Source organism: Episyrphus balteatus, chromosome 2 (genome assembly GCF_945859705.1).
Source record: "Episyrphus balteatus chromosome 2, idEpiBalt1.1, whole genome shotgun sequence".
NCBI lineage: Eukaryota > Metazoa > Arthropoda > Insecta > Diptera > Syrphidae > Episyrphus > Episyrphus balteatus.
The window spans coordinates 105,031,238-105,051,998 of NC_079135.1; the positions used below are offsets into that span (position 1 = coordinate 105,031,238).

The 20,761-nt window shown below is 29.0% G+C and overlaps 1 protein-coding gene across 2 annotated transcripts in view; it reads left to right on the forward strand.

The window, feature by feature from the left end:
• Window positions 1–20,761, forward strand: part of LOC129911426 (furin-like protease 2) — a 280,911-nt gene that overhangs the window by 31,217 nt on the left and 228,933 nt on the right. For both annotated transcript variants that reach the window (XM_055989229.1, XM_055989230.1), the window contains exon 2: window positions 7,695–7,770. The gene's annotated coding sequence lies outside the window, so the exon portion shown is untranslated. The remainder of the gene's footprint in view (window positions 1–7,694; window positions 7,771–20,761) is intronic.

Here is a 20,761-nt window from a genome sequence, read left to right on the forward strand (position 1 = left end):
CAATACTTGCCCTATTGAGCAAGTAAAAATCAAGTGTAATTTTTTGGACAAGGTCTACCTTTTTACGAGAAAAGTTTTGTTTTTTTAATAATTCTAAAACTCTCCCCAATGGCCAATTCAATTAAATCAAAATTTTGCATAAGAAAGAACATATCTATAAATTTAAATTTTAATCAAAAATAAAATTTTGAAAAAATTAAATTTTTGAAATTTTTTTTTTTTTTAATTTTTTTTGAAAAATCAAATTTTCAGAATGAGTTATTGATTGCATATTTTTTGAAATTTTGGTTTAAGTTGTTAATCTTTATTTACTACAATATGGCATACCAGCTAAATTATAGAAGTTGTCATTCAGGATTTTGTATGGCCACTTAGTCGCTCGAAACTGCAGCTCAGCTTCTTACCTTCTCACCCAAAAGGGTACCATGAGTATTCGACTCACACCCATAAGACCTACGTTCGAGATTGAAGTCATTAGGTTTAAGAAAAATGACATAGAATAAATTAATAAATTCAAGCATTTGATATTCAAATGTTGAATTTGAATTGCCAAAGGGTGAATTTGGTTTGCAAAGCAAAGAATTTAACTTGTAAAGTTAAAATGTATTTTTAATTTTAGTTTATTTTTCTACTTAATATAAGCAATTGTTAAAGATGTATGTTAGCAGATCTTTAGGGTGTTATGCTGCTTCTTTCTGTGCTATTTGTTAAATATATCAATCATAAAAAAATAATAAAATATTCAACTTTCCTAACCTCTCTTTATAAGTTTTTGGATAAAATCTAAATTTTCATTAATTTTGTTCAAACTAAACATTTTTTACCCTATTGAAAAATATATGCAATAATATGTAAGCCTTTGTGTTTCCAACATTTTTATTTTTAGTTAAAAACCACTAATCTAGAAAACAGTACCTGTTTTTAATTTCTTATTATTTTTTTTTTAATGAGACTAATATAACACCACCTGCTATAAGTATAAATTAAAGAGTTTATAAAAAAAAAAACTAAAACGTATCCAAGCGAACCCTTTTTTAATCCCTATTTTTACTATGGCATTTCTGTTGCAAGATGTTTAAGTAATTTAATCTCAGATATAAAACCAAAAGTATCAGTATAGTACCTTTCTACTCTATAGTTTATACTCTTTCTTTAAAATTTACAAAAAAAAAAAAAAAATAATAATATAAACAATACACACAGAGAAAATGTGTAAGCAAATAAACAAAACAGACTGCCCGCCTGGGGATTATTTTAATCCCATTTCAAATCCCTCCATCAGATGGAGGAAATTACACAAATTTAGCATAGCACCATCATCAGCAGCCAGCAGCGCCAACAGTGTTACAACAGAAATTCATTGGAATTTACGATACTTACGAGAATATACAAAAGTGTCCCCATAATAATATGGTGGTGGCACACAGATATCCTCTAAAGGGACACCACAATACGATAATATTTTTATTTTATATTTCTATCTGTGTGTTTGTGTGTGTGTGTGTCCTTGTCAACTTCATATTTTACACACGTAACAAAAACTAAATCAAAGATTAAAGTAATTTTCGATTCCTTTTCGAATTTGATTCGAATAAATATATTTTTCTAGATCAATATTTTCAATTTTAAATCATTTTATAGTTTGAAGGATATTTATGTAACAAAATAGCAGACGAAAAGTGTCCTCGGTCCTTTTTCTAAGTTATTTGAGTGTGTTTATACTTTCTCTCTATCTTTCTAATACCAACGATGAAATTCTTGATCCATTTAAAATGCCATTTACAGTATTTTTTTTTTTTCATTTTTAAGAAAATTGTTTATCTCCATTTTTCTGTCTGGTATTGGCAGATAATTCGAAGAAGGCCTTATTTTATATCTTTTTGAATTGAAAAAAAAAAAAAAACTCAAAATTGGGTGGGGGTTACATTTTATCATTATCAAGCATTTTTATAGAAAAAGTATAAAAAAAAACTGTCATTGGCAGAAAATTTAGAAACAGGAGTTATTTTAGGTATCCATATAGCTGAAGAACGTACATAGTTCATAAAGATTTATTGGCTTTCTTCACATAACAGGATAATAAAATAAGAACTTGAAGAGTTTTTTTTTATGTTTTAAAAATCAAACTTCATTTGAGGGGATGTTTTTTGGTTTGTTTTTTTTTTTTTTTCTATATCTAACAATTTTTAAGTTGACGTACTTTTATATACTTTGAAACATTCATTAATGCAGGAAAAAAAATCTTGTCAATGCGGAAAATCCAGAGGCACAAAAAAAAAAAAAAAAAACAAAAAGTCGTAAAATTCAGATGAAATTGTTTAAAGGATCATTTAAATTGGATTCTTTGGAATAACTCATCAGAGTGTGTTTGTATGTTTTTTGCAATCGATACATCCTTCAATATTATAAAATATTAGCTCTCAAACCAAAGTTTGTCAATATTTGAGATTGAGAATTCTTAGAAATTTAATCAGCTTGAATAGAAAGAAACAAGAATTTTTTTTTATGTAATTCCGCACGCATGCAAACAAATTGAGAATGATTTTTTTTTTTTTTTTTTTGAGACAAAGATTTGAATGATTTGATTTTAAATGAATAACATACTTGACAAAACAACATCAGAAGAGATTATTGGGAGTAAATTAGTCTTCACATAAAATATTGAGAATTTCAGCCAATTAGTGAAATTGCTTCCGCGTTTTTGATGTTGAATTTTTTTTCATACTTGTTTGATATGCTCCAATAAAACTTCGATGGGGTAAAATATTGTTTTAGGAATGATTAGTTTATCTTTAGAGACATGATATAACACAAGTAGCACAGAATTATTAAAGGAACAGGCTGATAATTCTAAAGCTCTTCTAACTGAACATCATATTGAGCATAACTTTAGAAGCCGAATATTGAATTTACCGATAAATTCAAGCATTTTATTTTCAAATACACGCGAATTTTTATTTTCACACCTCAAAATTGGGAAACCGACGAAGTTACGAATACCAGAGTTACGGGCGACAGAGTTACGAGCGTCAAAGTTACACGAAACCGAAGTTACGAAAAACTAGAGTTACGAATTCTAAAGTTATGTTAAGCTATGACATGTGATTTTTGAGTTGGCAACAATTGAAAGGAACGACATGGAATTATGGAAATACAAACAAGAGATTAACATTTTTCTCATTGGTCAGAACTAAATGAGTAAAGCGAAAATGCGTGTTTTTAATCTTGTAAAATTTTGATTGGATAGGTATAGATATACATATATGGTTTTGTTTTTGTGAGAAGATCGCAAAAACGTTAAAATAGAAAAAAAAAATATGAGTATACTTTAGGGTTGCCAGATATATTTTGACGAAACTAGTAATCGAGATGCAAAATCCCGGACTTTCCAGGACAAATAAGGACAAAAAAAAGAGTACAAAACTAGGACAAAAAAAATGCATAATTTTATAAAAAAAATAACCGAACAATCCTATTAAAATTTAACTAAAAATTACATTTATAACCCTTGTTCCCGTAGCATTTTTTTCTTATTTTTTCACAAATAAAAAAATAAATAAAAAACTCTGAGACAAAGTTTGGCCTTCTCGGTATAGTATTATAATAAACATTTGAGCTATAATACTACAAAAGTTGCAATGCAATTCCAGTTAAAAAAATTTTAAAAATCCATTGAAAACCAATTGCGCAAAATTTTAAACGATTTAGTTAAATGCAAAGAAATGGTCTTTTTGACTTAGCAACTTACTTAAGTGGCTTTAGATTTTCCTTAATCGTTTAAAATGTTGCCATATTGTATATTTTTGAATTTTGATTATATTGGAACAGAATACAAAACAGAATTGAGCAGATAATAAACCAAAATAAAAACGCCTCGCTTTTAATGAACTCGATTCGCTTTTTGAATAATAAGGGCCAATTTTTCAATAGTCGGATAAACCTCAGAGCTTATTCCTAGGAATAAAAGTTTTTTTTTTTTATATTGACATGTATTCTTATGATAGTCTAACTGACGATTGAAAAATTAGTGCTAAATGAATTAAGAGTAGCATACAAGTAGTGAGATACTTAAAGGCTAGAAAAGAGTACATTGCCGGACAATTGATAGAAACTATCCCGGACGTCCCCCACACAGCCAAAAAAGAGTACATGTTCGGGAAAACCCGGACGGCTGGCAACCCTAGTATACTTATGTAAGTTTGGGGGACATAATTGAATTTAACTTCTTATTTGTCCAACTAATATTGCAAATACGTATTTTTTTTTCTATTAATTAATATAATTGAATCGTTTATTTCAGAAACAGCATAAGTCCATTTTTCCCAAAAATTTTTTTTTTGGAAATTTCTCATTTATGTATTTCTCTTCTGGAAAAAAATTAAGTATGTCACACCCCCCAAAATACGAAAACTGAAAGGAAAGGGTTTAAAATATATGGAAAAATTTCACCCGGTGACAACATTTTTGACTGTTAAATACATGACTTTTTACCAGTTTTAAATTATTTTGGCAGCAATCTTGACACGCACGCCCTTTTGTTATACATCTATAGAAAGGTTAGGAGTTACTCTATCTATATCTATTAAATTCATTAAAATTGAACTCAGGGTTCAAAAGTTATAGCCAGATTTCCTCGCGGTGGCAGCGTGTTTTACTCTTGAATATATGACATTTTACCAGTATTTAATTATTTTGGCAGCCATCATGACACGCAAGCTTTAAAGTTATACATCAATGAAGAGGTAAAGATTTAATCTATCAGAAGCAGGGTTCAAAAGCTATGTCTAGATGAAAACAAAAGTTTTACCAACAAAAATTCATTTATTTCAGAAACGACATAAGTCCACCGACTTTAAAGGCTTAAAAACCCGCTAAGACTTGAAAAAAAGTTTATACTTTTAAGGTTTTAAATGCGTTTTCAGCTAGATTGTAAATCGGCATACTCTAAATTTGAAGTGTTGTGGAGTTTTACATAAAAAACAGTTTTTTGTTGCTCCTGAAAAGTTAGTGCTCATGGGTCATGGACTTATGCTGTTTCTGAAATAAACGATTCGATTATTCATAGCGTATTTTGTAATACCCACTTTGTTATTATTTATATTAAAATAATAACCAAACCACCCCTTTTTTTTACAGACGTTATTTTGGTGTGGTGAACTGTTGTTGCAATTGTTGATGCCAACCCAAAAATCACATGTCATAGCTTTACATAACTTTAGAATTCGTAACTCTAATTTTTCGTAACTTCGGTTTCGCGTAACTTTGACGGCCGTAACTCTGTCGCACGTAACTCTGTTATTCGTAACTCCGTTATCATTTCCTCAAAATTAATTCTCCCATGGTCAAAACTTTTTTCCGCTTCGCGTTTAGGCAAATGTTTTCCACTTCCCGTTTGCCAAATTATAACACAAAAATATTAACAAACATTGGAGTCTACCTTGCGATGTAACACATTCTAAGCAAGCAATGAACTTGCGTGAGCGGTCCAAACGATATTTGAAGTCGCCAGTGTCGGCAGTCTTTTTAACTAATCTGGCCTGGCCCGTTTCGGGGGCTCTCAAGATTTTAAATCTATTTTCGGGTCCTCTGTCCTGCTCAGTTAACTTTGTTGCCCACCTTCGGTTATGCAAAGTCGCCAGAAAGGTGTCAATAACAACAGTTTTTTTAACTAAACTGTACCTTGTTGCGTTCTGTTCCCACATGGGAACTAATTCCACTTTACTATAAAGGGGATTTTATTCCCACTGAGAGGAAACTTACTAAACCAGTTGACTTACTTCCCAGCACCCTAAGAATGTGAAAGCTTTGCTTGCAATAATTCTGCATAAAAGAATAAGTTCTATTTAATTAAAAAAGAATATTTTGTAATAAATTCAAAGAAGATACAAATATTTTTAAAATTACAAAAAAAAAAAACTTTTTTAAGAATTAAGACCTCAAAATGAATTAGATATTCCACTTATTTTTCTGGATAACAAAAACCATTTACAAGAAAAAAAAAAATGAAATCGTAAAAAAATTTTTATTTGATAGAGGTCATAAAGTAAGACTTTTTGTTTCCTAAGGTCCTAATTTTTATAAAGATTTTTTATTTCATCAGGTTGTATCTTGAATGAGGTCATAAAGTCAGACTCTTTAGGTACTTCCTTAGGTCCTAATTCTTTATGAAGACTTTTTTATTTTATAAATTCCCATCTTGAATGAGGTCATTAAGTCAGACTTTTGGCTTTATAGGGTCCTTTTTCTTTATGAAGACTGTTTATTTTATAAAGTCACATCTTGAATGAGGTCATTAAATCAGACTTTTTGCTTCCTAAGGTCCTAATTTTTATAAAGACTTTTTATTTCATAAAGTCGCATCTTGAATGAGGTCATTAAGTCAAACTTTTAGCTTCCTGAGGTCTTTATTCTTTATGAAGACTTTTTACTTCGTTAAGTTGCATCTTGTATGAGATCATTTTGTCAGAATTTTAGCTTTGCCGTATTTTTTAAAAGAATTGAGCATTATGGTTATATGAAAAATTATTTAGAAATTGTCTTTAAAACCTTAAAACTTCTCTTAGTTCTTTTTATTGCTTTATTTTCAAAATTTTCTAAAAAAAAAGAAAACAAAAACATTAGTCATGCTTTTTAACACCCAACAACCACTATAATTCTGGTTGGTTTGCTTTGGCTGTCTTAATTTTGAAAAAATAAATAAACAATAAAAACAAGTACAAAAAATAAAATAAAATAATTAATCAAAATCTCGAACAATTGCTTACTCATTTATGTGTATTATATCCTTGATGGTGTAACTTACCATGGCCAATTAACAACAAAACTTCGATACTTTTTCACATGACAAATATTCAATCTTCTTCAAGGATTTCATTCACTTCATTTTCTTTCTCTTTCTCTGACTTTTCTAAACGAATAGAAATTGTCCTTAAAAATAAATCAGCCATAAGCAAGAAATTCAAGACACAAAAAAAACTACATTAAGAAAAGAAAATAGAAGAACAAAAAAAAAAATATGAGTATACTCAATATTGCACTGTGTTACAATAGCTACAAGGAAGTGTCGCCAAGACGACAACATTTTAACGCTGAAGTTGTACAACTTTTATTATGCTCTTCTATAGCAATGGTCATCATCATAAATCATTTTCCAACTGCACAGTATCTATTACGGATGGTATAGTTGTTGTAGGGTATGTATAGACACCAGAGTCTAGCATGTCTTCGAGAGTTTCTTCTTCCTTCTTATTATGAATAGCATCTTTCTGTTTTAATAACTAAGAAGAGTATTTTCATGGAGAAAATGAAGAAATATGAACGCACAAAAATATTTTTCGGTGGTGAATGAAGTTATATTTTCGAAGAGGAATTTCAGCTTGAAGATAAAAGTCGAGAGAAAAATATTGAAGCAACTTGATCTAATTCTAATTAACTCAAACCAAAAAATATAGTTTTGTTGTGATTTAACATAAATCTAGCTTGGAAGGGAAAATCATGGTTATTGATTTATAGATAAATTTCTTCTTAATTTCGTCAAAAAATATTTGCCGTAAAATGAATGGGGTACCAATTAAAAAAAAAAGTTTTAAATTTTTAAATCCTAATTAATTCAAAACAGCCTAACTAATTATTATTTTCTTTAATTCTATAAATCAATTATTCTTATTTTTCTTTCTTGTTTTCTTTCTTTACAGATTTTGAATGATTTTCCATTCAGATACGGATTAATTAAAGATCTCTTCTTCTCCTCGAACCTTCGGAGATTTCAATGTAAGTAACCTACTTATTGGAAATGTTTTTTGTTACCTATGCTTTTTTTCGTAATGAGAATTCAGAATTATAATTATTCACGAAGACTATTATTTTCTTGGTTTTACTAATATTCTTAAAACTTTTGTTAATACAATTTCATTGTAAAATATAATTCAAATTCAAACTGAGCAAAGATTTTTAAAAATAAAATAAAATAAAATAAAATAAAATAAAATAAAATAAAATAAAATAAAATAAAATAAAATAAAAGATGAATATATGTTTTGAAAAAAAAAAAGAGGTTGTCTGTAAAGCCAATTAACGGACGATGATTTTACGTGATAATGTCGTCCAAAAACAGGTTGTGTGCTTTTGTTTAAAATGAGTCAATTGAAGCGTTTACTTATTTCAAACAATCATAATTTACAAGAAAAAGCTAAAAAAATACCTTTTTATTTTCTCATTTTATTAATTTTTTTATTTTAAAAGCTTACAAAAAAAGTTATGCAATTTAAAAGCCAAGTATTTTTTCTTTAATTTTTAAATTTTTATAATGCGCAAAAAGTGTAAAAATAATCTATTGAAAACAATCATTTTCATCAAAAAAAGCAAAGAAAACATGAATTTTTATCTTCTCACGTCATTAATTCCATTTTTTTCCCTAACAACCTATACAAAATTTTATACCATCTGAAAGCTTATTGTCTTAGCTCAAAATATATGTATCGATTAGGTCAATGAGACATCTACAAAAAGAGCTAGCATTTTTTGAACTCGATCAAATTTCTTAAAAAAAAGCAAAAAAAACATTTATTTTTATGTTCTCAGGCTATGGAATCACTTTTTTTGTTTGACAACATATAAAAAGTTTTATACCATGTGAAAGCTTATTATTTCACCTTTCATATGACATATCAATCTCATTTCAAAGATGCCTACAAGAGCAGTTAGAATTTTTTTAAAGTCAACCATGTCGAATTTCCAGACTGAGATTACGGTACTTCCCACACTGGTGGCTGTTCGGGGAGCAACAGATCTCCACTGGTGTTTTAAGGTTTTTCGCAAAAATCAAAAATTACCCAAAAATACCCCTAAAAAACAAGATGTTTTCAAAAATTCATATTTCGAAACGCAGAGTGTTGGAAAAAAATCCGTATCAGACGCCTAATTTTTTTTCCCTCATCTTTCATCTGGCATCTTTAGAATTGTCAAAAAAAAATTTCCTTTACCCAAAATCATCATTTTGTCATAGCCCTATCACGTGTACAACGTTCAAACAAAACGTTATAGCTTAGTTTCAAAATTTTTAAAATTTTTTCTTCAATACAGTTATTCTTAAATTAATCTCAAATATCTACGACTTCGCGTTTAGATTTTAGCCCAAATTTCATCTTTCCGTTTTACCCCTGTTTACCCTATTAAATGACGGAATTTTTAAAAATCCTTCTTTTGGATTTAGCTTTAGGTTATTATCTTTCAAATAAGCTATAGAAGATTTTTGTATCTCTAATAGTTTATTTTTAATTCTGAATTGAAATTTTTTGCCGCACTGCGAAAGTGCGAGAGTGTAACGTTAGAAAATGGCGTCACTTTTTTGTGGTGGCTGTCATGGTTCATCGATTTATAAGACGTTATCACGTCAAAAAAGGTTACACTCACAATTGGCCTTTTCGTAAGGCCAATAACTTTCTTCTTGTTTCAATATAAATGTGGTCTTTATGAACTGTTTTTTAAAAATAATTATTTTTTTTGGCAGAAAATCATTTATAGACCAGGGTCGATAATTTTTGAAACCAAAAAAAATCATAGTAGGATGAAACCCATTGAAAAAGGAGGGGAATATGATAAGAATGAAAGGAAAAATAAATTACGGGCGAGCCGAGTTCGGGAAGTGGGTGGGTTGAGTTTTAAATGGTAAAAAATGGTATATCTCGATTTCCGGCAAAACTACAAATCCTATAGAAAAAAGTTGTATGGCAAAGTTGTAGGTAATAAAAAGATCTACAACTTTTGTGCCAACAATTTTTTCACATAACCTCAAAATTTATGTGAAAAATTCAAAAAACCGAGTTTTTGGTTTTTTATTTTTATCTTTTTCAAAAACAAAAATTTTTTTACGAAATTTGTTGAAAACTTACCTTATTACGTTCCAAATACACTGTAATTTTTTTGATTTCAAATATTAATTTGTTCACCTTATTTTGACTTAATACCAAAAGAACACCCTAATTTTCAATCAAAAATTCACGTGTCAAAATATCAGCTTTTTTCAAAAAGTCGGTGGGCATTTCGTTCGTTAAAATGTCTATTTTCTGATGGTGTAAAAAAAATTTTACATTAGTATACTATAGAACATGTTCTAGTAAAATTCAAAAAATGAAAAAAGCTTGAATTCGAAAAAAAATTTTTATCATTGTTTACAATTTTGGCCTATTTATTCAAATTTACACTTTAATTACTCAAAAAACGTAAGATTAATCAATGTTACATGAAATCTTACGTTTTTTGAGTAATTAAAGTGTAAATTTGAATAAATAGGCCAAAATTGTAAACAATGATAAAAAATTTTTTTCGAATTCAAGCTTTTTTCATTTTTTGAATTTTACTAGAACATGTTCTATAGTATACTAATGTAAAATTTTTTTTACACCATCAGAAAATAGACATTTTAACGAACGAAATGCCCACCGACTTTTTGAAAAAAGCTGATATTTTGACACGTGAATTTTTGATTGAAAATTAGGGTATTTTTTTGGTATTAAGTCAAAATAAGGTGAACAAATTAATATTTGAAATCAAAAAAATTACAGTGTATTTGGAACATAATAAGGTAAGTTTTCAACAAATTTCGTAAAAAAATTTTTGTTTTTGAAAAAGATAAAAATAAAAAACCAAAAACTCGGTTTTTTGAATTTTTCACATACATTTTGAGGTTATGTGAAAAAATTGTTGGTACAAAAGTTGTAGATCTTTTTATTACCTACAACTTTGCCATACAACTTTTTTCTATAGGATTTGTAGTTTTGCCGGAAATCGAGATATACCATTTTTTACCATTTAAAACTCAACCCACCCACTTCCCGAACTCGACTCGCCCGTAATTTATTTTTCCTTTCATTCTTATCATATTCCCCTCCTTATTCAATGGGTTTCATCCTACAATGATTTTTTTGTACTTTTTAATGTTTTTGAAGGCATCGGCACTGGTCTATTAAGGAACTGTTTTTCAATTAATTGTTTTCTACGAATTATTTTTGATAAATTTCACTGCCAAACACACAACATTTTTCCAGACCGTTGTATATCATTTCTAATTAAATTTAGGGTGCTGATTCCGAAAATAACATTAGTTTTTTTCTAGCAGCTCTATGTTTGAAATTATTCATACCTACATGAAAAGGCATAGAAATTTATAAATTTTTTTTTATAAAAAAAAAATTTTTGTATTTTTATTTTACTTTGGTACTGAACCGAAACACATTACATTCAAAATTAACTTTTCCAGCAAAACTTTATAAAATTTGATATAAATCTTTTTAGAAAATTTTAAAAAATTGAAAACTCTTGGCCAGTGTGTTTCCGACGATAAGAAAAAATTAAAAATCATGTGACCTTATTCCGTTTCTAAAGGTCTAATTAAAAAAAAAAAATTTTTTTTTAATATTTTTTAATTCTTTTAAGCAATTTTATCAAAATTTGCCCATGATTTTTTCAATAACATTGTTTTAATACGTCGAATAATAATTTCTTTTTATTTTTTGAAAAATAAACGTTTATAACAATTTTCAAAATACAAGTTCTAAAAATTCTTTGTTATAAAAAAATTTACTTCGTATGGACAACAAAATCCACAGACAAATTTTTTTAAATAGCTTTTTTTTTAATTTTAACATTTAGGCCTTTGTACAAAAATTTTAGTTGAAACGGCTCTATGACAGGCAGGTATTCCGTTAATAACAAAAAAATATTTTTTTGACTTTAAAAATAGAACGTTTGAGAAAAACAAGCTTTTTCATTGTAGTCATATATGGCAAGTGCCTACCGTTAATTTTGGTCCTAAGAAAAAATTTCAATTTCCCCTCTAGGGAATCCTCTAAAACTGTTAGGTAACACTAACAAGTTTGACTTCAGTCGTATGTACTCTAAATTATTAAAGTTTGATATGGCAGACGATTTTACAACGAAGAAATGCTCCACATCGTCACGGGTGGGACACATATGTTGATTGAATTTATAAAGATAAATTAAGATAAAATTGTGGTTTTTATTTGCTATGTTTGAAGTTCCTTACAACAATTTTGTTTTTGTTGGACTAATAGACTATGACAAAAATTTCAGTTATTTTTGATTTTGTACCTGGTCAAAGGACATACTAGCACGTATATGCCATTAAAACTACTACATTTCCCTAGCTTGCCAGTTATCTACAAATTCAAGTTATGTATTTTCCTAGAAGATTCAAAAAGAAAAAAAGGAGACTGTGTACATGCAAGGTGCTCATGGGTTTCTAACACTTCTTTACTTTAAAGTTATTGTCCTGCCTACACGATAGAGAGCATTTAAGAAAATCCAGTAGCAAAGTGAGCAACTTTTCCGTTCTTTTCTTCTTTTCTTCTTTATTCAGTGGCAACCATAAAATTCATTTAAGAAAGCACCTCCAACCAATTTGGTGGTTATGTTGGTGATATTTCCTGTGTGTGTGTGTGTGTGTGTATGTGTCAGGATGATGATAGGTATATTATATCATCATTTTTACAACTCCAAATAAAAGGAAAATTTCCACAAACCTTCCCTGAAATGTATGCACTAACAAAATTTTATTACATTAGGGTGTGCCATTTGCCACTTTATATAGAAGAATGAAAAAAAGTCACCTTTTCTTTTATTTTGTAAGAAAATTTATATTTAAAGAAATATAAAGAGAAAAAAATAAATTCCGCACGCCAAAACCAACCTTTTTTCCTGTGCTTGATAATGGAAAAATTATTATTCCGCTTCTTACATTTTCAGTAGATGAAAAAATTTAAATTTGCACTTTTCACCCGCTTCTGCCGCCGGTATCCTTATTGTGTGGCTCCTTCCTTTTGTTCCGCTTTGTGAAAGGGTCCTTTTGTAGTACAAAAAAAAAAAAAAAAAAGTATGGGTGTTATATGCAGCACCATGATGGAGCAGCAACAGCAGCAGCAGGAAAAATACAACAGCGAAAAAAATGAATGTAACATTTGCAGTCTCTAAATCTGACACAAAGTCAGCGAGAAGACAAAAATTGCATAAAAAGAATGTGTTAAAATATATAAATATGTACATATGTATGGGGAATGTAGTATGGAATAGTCAAAGGTCGATTTGCTTGAAAGGAAAGAATGTCTCAAATAATCACCAAAACAATGCTATTAACAAATTCTAATAGGAAAAAATTGTTTTACTCCGAGATTCTTCAAAAAAAAAAATGTATTGTAAAGGTAACCTAAGATCCTTTCTATAGAAAAAAAGAATTTACAGTGGTCAAAAATTGACGTTTATCAGGAAAAAAAATTTAACAAGAAGATTTGTAGAAATTATTTAAATCGTAACAAAAACCAAAATTTGAAAATCGACGCATTTTGAAAAAATGTGGTAAAAAAAAATCTAAATCTAAAAGTATAATTTTTTAATATTTTGCTGTGGTTAATAAGGCTTTATTAAGTAAAAACGGATTGAGTCGTTTTCGAGAAAGTCTGATATCAAGAAAGTAAGTAAGTACCTACCACATTTTTTCCACAAATTTTATTTTTAAAAAATGTTAAAGCCATTTTTGAAAAAAATAACATAATCCATTTGAGCTAAATGAGAAACATATTATTCAGTAAGAAAAGCAGTTTGAGTGTTTTTTCCTCTATACATTTTTAATTTGACATCATTTTTTTTTTTTTTTTGAAAATTTGTTAATGATTTTATCGATCCTATCTTCTGATTATAAAAAATCAAATCTACTTAAAATTTTTTATAACAAAAAAGGAAAATTCAAATTTAAAAAAAAAAATTAAACAAAATAAAAATAAAATGCACGATTGTGGTCGCACGTACTTGCTCTCATGGTAAAAGTAGATCTTATCTTAAAGCTTTTTATAAAAAATAAGAGCAAAATTATAATTAGACTTAATTAAACCATTTGTTAAAAAAGTACATTAAATTTTTTTTATAATTAATAAAACGTTTTTTTTAAAGGTTTTAATCAAAAAACGAAGTATGCCATCTAATTTCTTGTATGAAAAGGAATTTTGAGAAAAAAAAAAAATTGAAAATCGTTAGAGCCGTTTTTTAAAAAATTAATTTTTGTATAATATATATAAAAATTTTTTAACATTTAACAAAAAAAAAGTTGGTATGCCATTTTGAAAAAAAAAATTAATTTACACTTAAAAACAAAATTTAGAAACATTTCAAAAACCCGTTTTCAAAAAATTGAATATTCAACAAAAAAATTTTGAAATATTTTTTAAAAATCCAAAAATGTGTTTTTTTTTCTAAATTTTCTAACATTTTAATATTACGGTTACTTAAACGCTTTTGTATAAAAATTTTCGTTGAAATGGGGATAGTTTTGTAAGAGATATTTTGAAACCAAAAAAACGGTTCTATGGCAGGTACCGTTACTAACCTTCCAATTTTTTTTTTTTTTATCAAAAGTTGGTTCTTCTTTGTAAAATTATACAAAAATTTTTTTATCAACATTTTTAGAGCCGTTTTCGAGTTATTTGGTATAACTTGAAAAATTTGTATGGGAGGTACACTTTCTAAGTGAGATATAAAAAAAAAAACAAAAAAAAAACCAACTTTAAAAATTTCATAAAAATCATCTATACCAAGTTTGAAGAAAACCCGTTAATTAATCCCGTGACCACGAAGTTTGAAAGTTCGTCTGGAAACGTGTGGGCGAAGAGATATTACTTATAAATACGCGGCGAGTTTCGTAAAATTTATTTAAACTTAAAATGATTGATACCCGCGAAAAGCTTAACTTAAAATCTCATATCGTAGACATTGTTGGTTTCGATTAAAACGAAAATTTTTTTCGACACGAAACCAATACTTGTCCTAAAGAGCAAGTAAGATTTAAATAGAAAACAAACTTACTTTAAATATGTGTTTGAACCCGCCCTTTTTAACTTAAAAAAATCAAAATTCGTATAAAACGACTAAATAAAAAAAAAAACAAAAACAAAAACAGCAAATCTGCCTTTGGCTATAATATAAAAATACAAAATATTCCTTTATACACTTTAACACATTGTATTGCATAAAAAGTTGAATACATGACTGGGTCGCACGTAGGTACTTGCTTCTTATAGGTTAAGTTGTTCAGAATATTAAATTTTATTTATATAAAATATGTGTGAAACGCTTACATAATTTTATAAAATAAAATTAAAAATAGCATGAAAATGGTTTTTTTTTAAGCTTAAAGTTTTATAATAAATTATTTTTAAATTCAAATTTTTTTCTTAAAAAATCATACACAAAAAATAATTTTTAATAAAACTTAAAAAATGAAACCAGTTTTTAAAACTTATTTATTTTTAATAAATAGGTAATATGCAAAATCAATTGCGTTAAAAATGGTTTTGGTTTTTTACTAAATTAAAAAAAAATGGTTTTATAAAAAAAAAGTTTGTTTAAATTTAAGTAAAAAATAATTCAACTTTTAATTTTATAATGTAAGACCTCTCTAAATGATGGATAGACATTTTTTTATCATCGTTATTTCACATTTTCGATTTCTAACTTGCGCTTGAATTTTCTTACGAATCCTAAACTTGCCCTATTATTTCCCAACCCTACCAGAAAAAATATTATGTATGAGTGCATCTACCCATATATGTTTTTAAGTATGTAGGTTAGATTGTAAAGGACATATTTTTTTAAAAGTACGTGCTGTTGATAATTTCACATAGAGAAGAAAAAGAAGAAGCCAGTGCACACGTTATATTACTCGTGTCTTAATACAATCTTTCTAGTCACGGAGGAAGGGATTGTAAGTCACTGTGTAATGGAAAATGCATAAAATAGCGACTTCTCTATATAACATTCTATATTTCTCTAGTTATACTGTACTAAACATAACGAAAGGAAGTCCTTGTCTTCTTTCGTTTTTTCTATTATTTTTTTTTGTGTATTTTTATTTCACGTCTTGGAGTTTCGTTTCATAAACGCGTTCATTCTAAGGAAAAAGATTCTTCTTATAGAGTAGAGATATGTTAGATATATAGAGAGAGTAGAGAAAAGAGTATACACGTATTCTCTTTCAATAGAAAAGTATGATGTGAATGGAAATTAATTGCTTTAAAGAAGCCACCAAAGAACAGGTGGAAAATATGTTTTATGGTACAAAGAGTCGTGTTTTTCTTGGTGGATGTAATGAATCTCTGTGGTTCAGTTAAGGCACTGTGAATATAAGAAAATATAAAATAGAAAAGAAAAGTAGGATAGAGTAGGTATGGGTCATAATTTAAAAAAAAAAAAGAGAAGGGTTCTTTAAGAAAGGAATGTCCTTGGCTTTAAAAGGAAGAAAATGTTACTTTCTTTATGTTGTTTTTTTTTTTTGCTTATGGAAAATATAGGTAATAAGTTTTTTTCTAAAGAAAAAGGATCTTATGAATATTATATACCTTTATGTGTTGAAGAAGATTTTTTTTTAAATTTACAGACATAATATTTGCAGCTAAACCTGACATCATTATTTTTGGATCAAACAAATTCACTATTAAGCTTTGAAGTATGCATTTGATTTTAAGTATCTATCTATTAAAGGACTTTTCAAGTCCTTTGACGCACTCATTGCTTTTTGTTCAGTACTAAGACAGTATACGTTTTTTTAAATTTCAATTGGGGATAAGAGACAAGAAAAAATAAAAAAAGCTTCGAAATTGGAGGTTTTATGACTCATAGAAGAAAATATTATCGAAATTAGATTTTTTTGCGATAATAAAAATGTTAATAAGAGAGTTAAAATTGTTTTTTTCACAAAAGCTGCCCGAGTAAAAATGGAACTCCGCCGCACCACAGCTGCACCACGTCCGCAGCACTTTCTGACCGCCGCACCACTGCTGCACCACGTCCGCATTATTATTAGAAATTTCTATTGCGCAGCATCACCGCTGCACCACGTCCGCACCAAGATCTAAAATTTCTTAACCGCCGCACCATCGCTGCACCACGTCCGCACCATTTCATTTTGAATGAAAATAAATTTTATTCTCGTACTTATACAAATGTTTAAGTCATCTTCAAAGTTTTTTTTTTTTTGACTTGAGTAACAATAATTGTTACAAATCGTACAAACATGACTTGGTGGTCGAGTTGTTAAAGCGTTGGACTTCTAATTGAAAGTGCTTTGGAATCTCCTTCTCGTCGATAGTTTTTTTTTTTTTTATTTTTCAATTATCCAAAATTATGTATCATGGGTCGCCAAATTTTTCATACAAAATGAAATGGGGCGGACATGGTGCAGTCGTGGGGGCGGCAGTGGTGTGCCGAAATTTTCCGTCAAACGGCAGTGGTGCGGCGGTCAAGATTTTTTTGATTTTTTTCTTTAACAATTCAATTTCTATTTTTACTCTGGTAAAAACCAAAAATTAAGAAAAAAGTAATATAGTAGCCCTTAGTACTTAAAAACTTAGTATTATGTATAATTTTCGCAGTATTTTTATCAGATAAGAAAATAGGTATAAAGTTTCGCCAACTTCCGCCATTTTGTTTTATAATTTGTTCTCTGCACGAGTTAGTGGTTAAAAAATACTTAACCTATTTTCGCTTAATGGCTCCGAAATCTAACTGCGGGTCACTGGGGTGTATGTGTAACTTTTTTTTATATTGAAACATCTTATTGGTTAATACAAATTGTAAAAATTGTAAAATATGGTGAATAATTATTGTTTTTTATTAATTACACTTTTTAAGAACGATTTTCATTTAAAAATGCCAACAAATAATTTTGATCACCTTTTTGGGTCAAATATCTCTATGTGCGACGTTTCAACTATTAAGGCTGAAGGTGCTTCTTGCAGTTAAGTAGGTATAGAAAGTTGATGGTACTAAATTTAAATTGGGCCCAAAATTAGGTGTTTAAGTATCAAAAGTCAATTTTATTTGACGTATATTTTCTAGAAATTATATTCAATACAGAAATACCATCAAATTAAATAACTTTTTTTTTGCAAAATTGAGCCCAAATTTTGATTTTCAAATTGACGCCTAATTTTCCACTTCATTGTGCATTAATCTTACACAAAATTTGCAATCTCTGCAAAATTTATACTGTTTCACTCATATTACCTACTCTACACACCATCATTATCATTTTCGTTACAAACGAAGGCCTCGAACAAAATGAATGCCCTGTAATTGAAGTTCATTACATCATGCCAATTACCTTCGAACATATACTCTCTATTCTACATCATCATTCAATATAGTAGTAGGTAGTAATCGCATGTTTCAGCTGGAGCTGTGTTATATCAGACATTATTATTTTGTACCCTTTTATGTATCTATGTTAATTCGGTCTCTTTTCTACCTCCACACTATACTAAATCCTATATTCAGGCTTGAAACTATCCTGCTGAATGCTGGGTGCTACTGCATCGTCGGCAAAAAAAAAACTTTGACGCCAGCGGCGTTGCGCCGTTACCGCGTCGTGTCGTTGCCGCCATTCAGCCGCGCCACAATTTCGCGTAATTTATTCAAATTACTTTCAATTGATTCACGGCGAGGTGGCTGCCTAACGACACACACACATACACACAATACACACACAAACAAATGCACAACCCCATCATATCACGCTATCCTTATTTTTTTTTTTTTTTTTTTGCAAGGAAAATACAAATTTTTTTTTGTCGAAAATGGAACAACCCAAAACTCAACCTTAACCTATTCAACCTACTTATACCAACTACTATGCCATGATGCGCGAAAATCTTTTGTTAATGCCAAGCGTTGCAAGTGGAAGTGGCTTATTTTTCTTCTTTTTTTTTTTTTGGAGCCAAGCAGGAACAAACTTTGTCAACAAAATAACCAAAAATGCCTTATAATCCAGTTTTGGAAAATTTACGATCGGCTGCTGGCATTTCTTTTCTTCCTCTTCCACCCACAATCTTTGGTGAACCTTATCGCTGCTATGAAAATGTTCAGGAAACATTGAAAAATTGCTTGTAGTGCAGTGGAGCAAAGAGTAAAAAAAAATGAAAGAAAAACTAGGTACACCTTGAGCAAAGATGGAAAATGTCTTGCTGCCTCGTATATGTCATATATTTGAAAATTTGTTAAAAAGAAAATGGGGCTCGTCTTCTTTTTAAAATTGCTAGCAAGACCCAAGACCTTTTTGTGTGGTTGAACGAAAAAAAAAGTTTGTTGCACAAGATTCCGTGCGGATACGGGAAAGAATATGAGGATGTGCACAATTTGATTCCGGAAAAATGTGGTAGGTATCAAAGTTTTATTTTTGCTCTTTTTTTTTAAGGTAGGTAAAGTTTAAGTCGTGATAAAAGATGTGTTTTTTTTAATTTTATTTGAGGTTGGAGTAGTTTTTCCGCAAAATTGTGTGCAACTTGCTTAGTTATTTATTTATTAAATTTAATAATCGGTTTGGTGTCTTGCAAAAACGCTTGTTTATTTAAGTCATTGAGAGGAGATGTTTTTTATCATATTAAACAAGAGAAATTTGAACTCGACGGTCGCCTCTCCGACTATATCGTCGGCACAACGCCAAAACCGCGAATCTGCATTTTTGGACATTTTGACTTTAATGTGTCATTTTTACTTGTTATCGGTCCCTCTATTCACTGCGTCAATCCAAATCCTCCATCTGTTGCATAGAAGCCTTAAATATAATTTTTTGTTGCACGAGTTTCCATAAGATTGCATGTGTTTCCAAAACTTTGAAGCCGTTTTTCTCAAAACTACAATTTTGCAGATTCGTGGTTTTGGCTTTGTGCCCACGATATTATTATGTATTTTCAATTATTTATAAAGAGTCTAAGCTTTTTTTATGAATCAATTTAAATATCCCACAAGTCTTCAAACCCCCTACATTCTAAATTACTTTTCATCGTTTGACAAATGAGATATTGTTTGATAAATCTTGCTCTTCCGCTAGTTATAGAGTGCATATGCGTAACACAATTCAATTAATACAAAGAACAATTAAAAGTCATTGAAAATGTCCAAATAACACACTTATTTTGTGCTTTCCTTGATTTAACGTGATATTTGTATCAATAGAAATTCAAAAACCGTTAATTTGATTTAAAATTAATGAGTTCAAAAAAATTATGAGTACAAAATTGTGTACTGAGTAGAAATTTTTTCTAACAAGACAGTGAATAGATAATAAGGTAGTCAATAGAGAGTACTAGGAGCAGTACATATTTTGTACTAAGTACAGAAACTTACATAAGTACAAAACTTATCGTAGAAAGAACTTAATAAAATAATATTTTTTCAGTACAGTGTCTCCCATATGCACTTATATATAGCTAAAGAATCAATCAAATTATTCGTTTTCAAGCACAAAACTTTCTTACAACGAATTGGGTAGCTGGTTGCGTGTTTTTTTTTTTTTTGTTTTTAGTGTACTGAAAGTTTACAGTTCAATATACACTATATACACGATTACAAAAAGTCGAAGTAATACTCATAAGCAACTCGTACATCCAACTCTGAAGAAAGTATATACAAATCTATACTCAGTTAATAGAAGTCCTTCATTAGACGTCTGTAATCTGTACACAAAAAGCTTTAAAGAGTACATTATACTCTGTACTCAAAACATATACTGTCTAAGAACCTTAAAGTCTCACATAAATGTCCGTAATGAGTACACATACGCGTGTCCAGGAAATAAACCTAAGTCTTTGCTTTAATTTTTTTTTATGTACATATTAATTTGATAAGTCCATTAAATATTTATTCGTTTGTGCACACTGAAGAAAAAAGTGATAATTTTGAACGAAATTCAGGCTATTGCAAA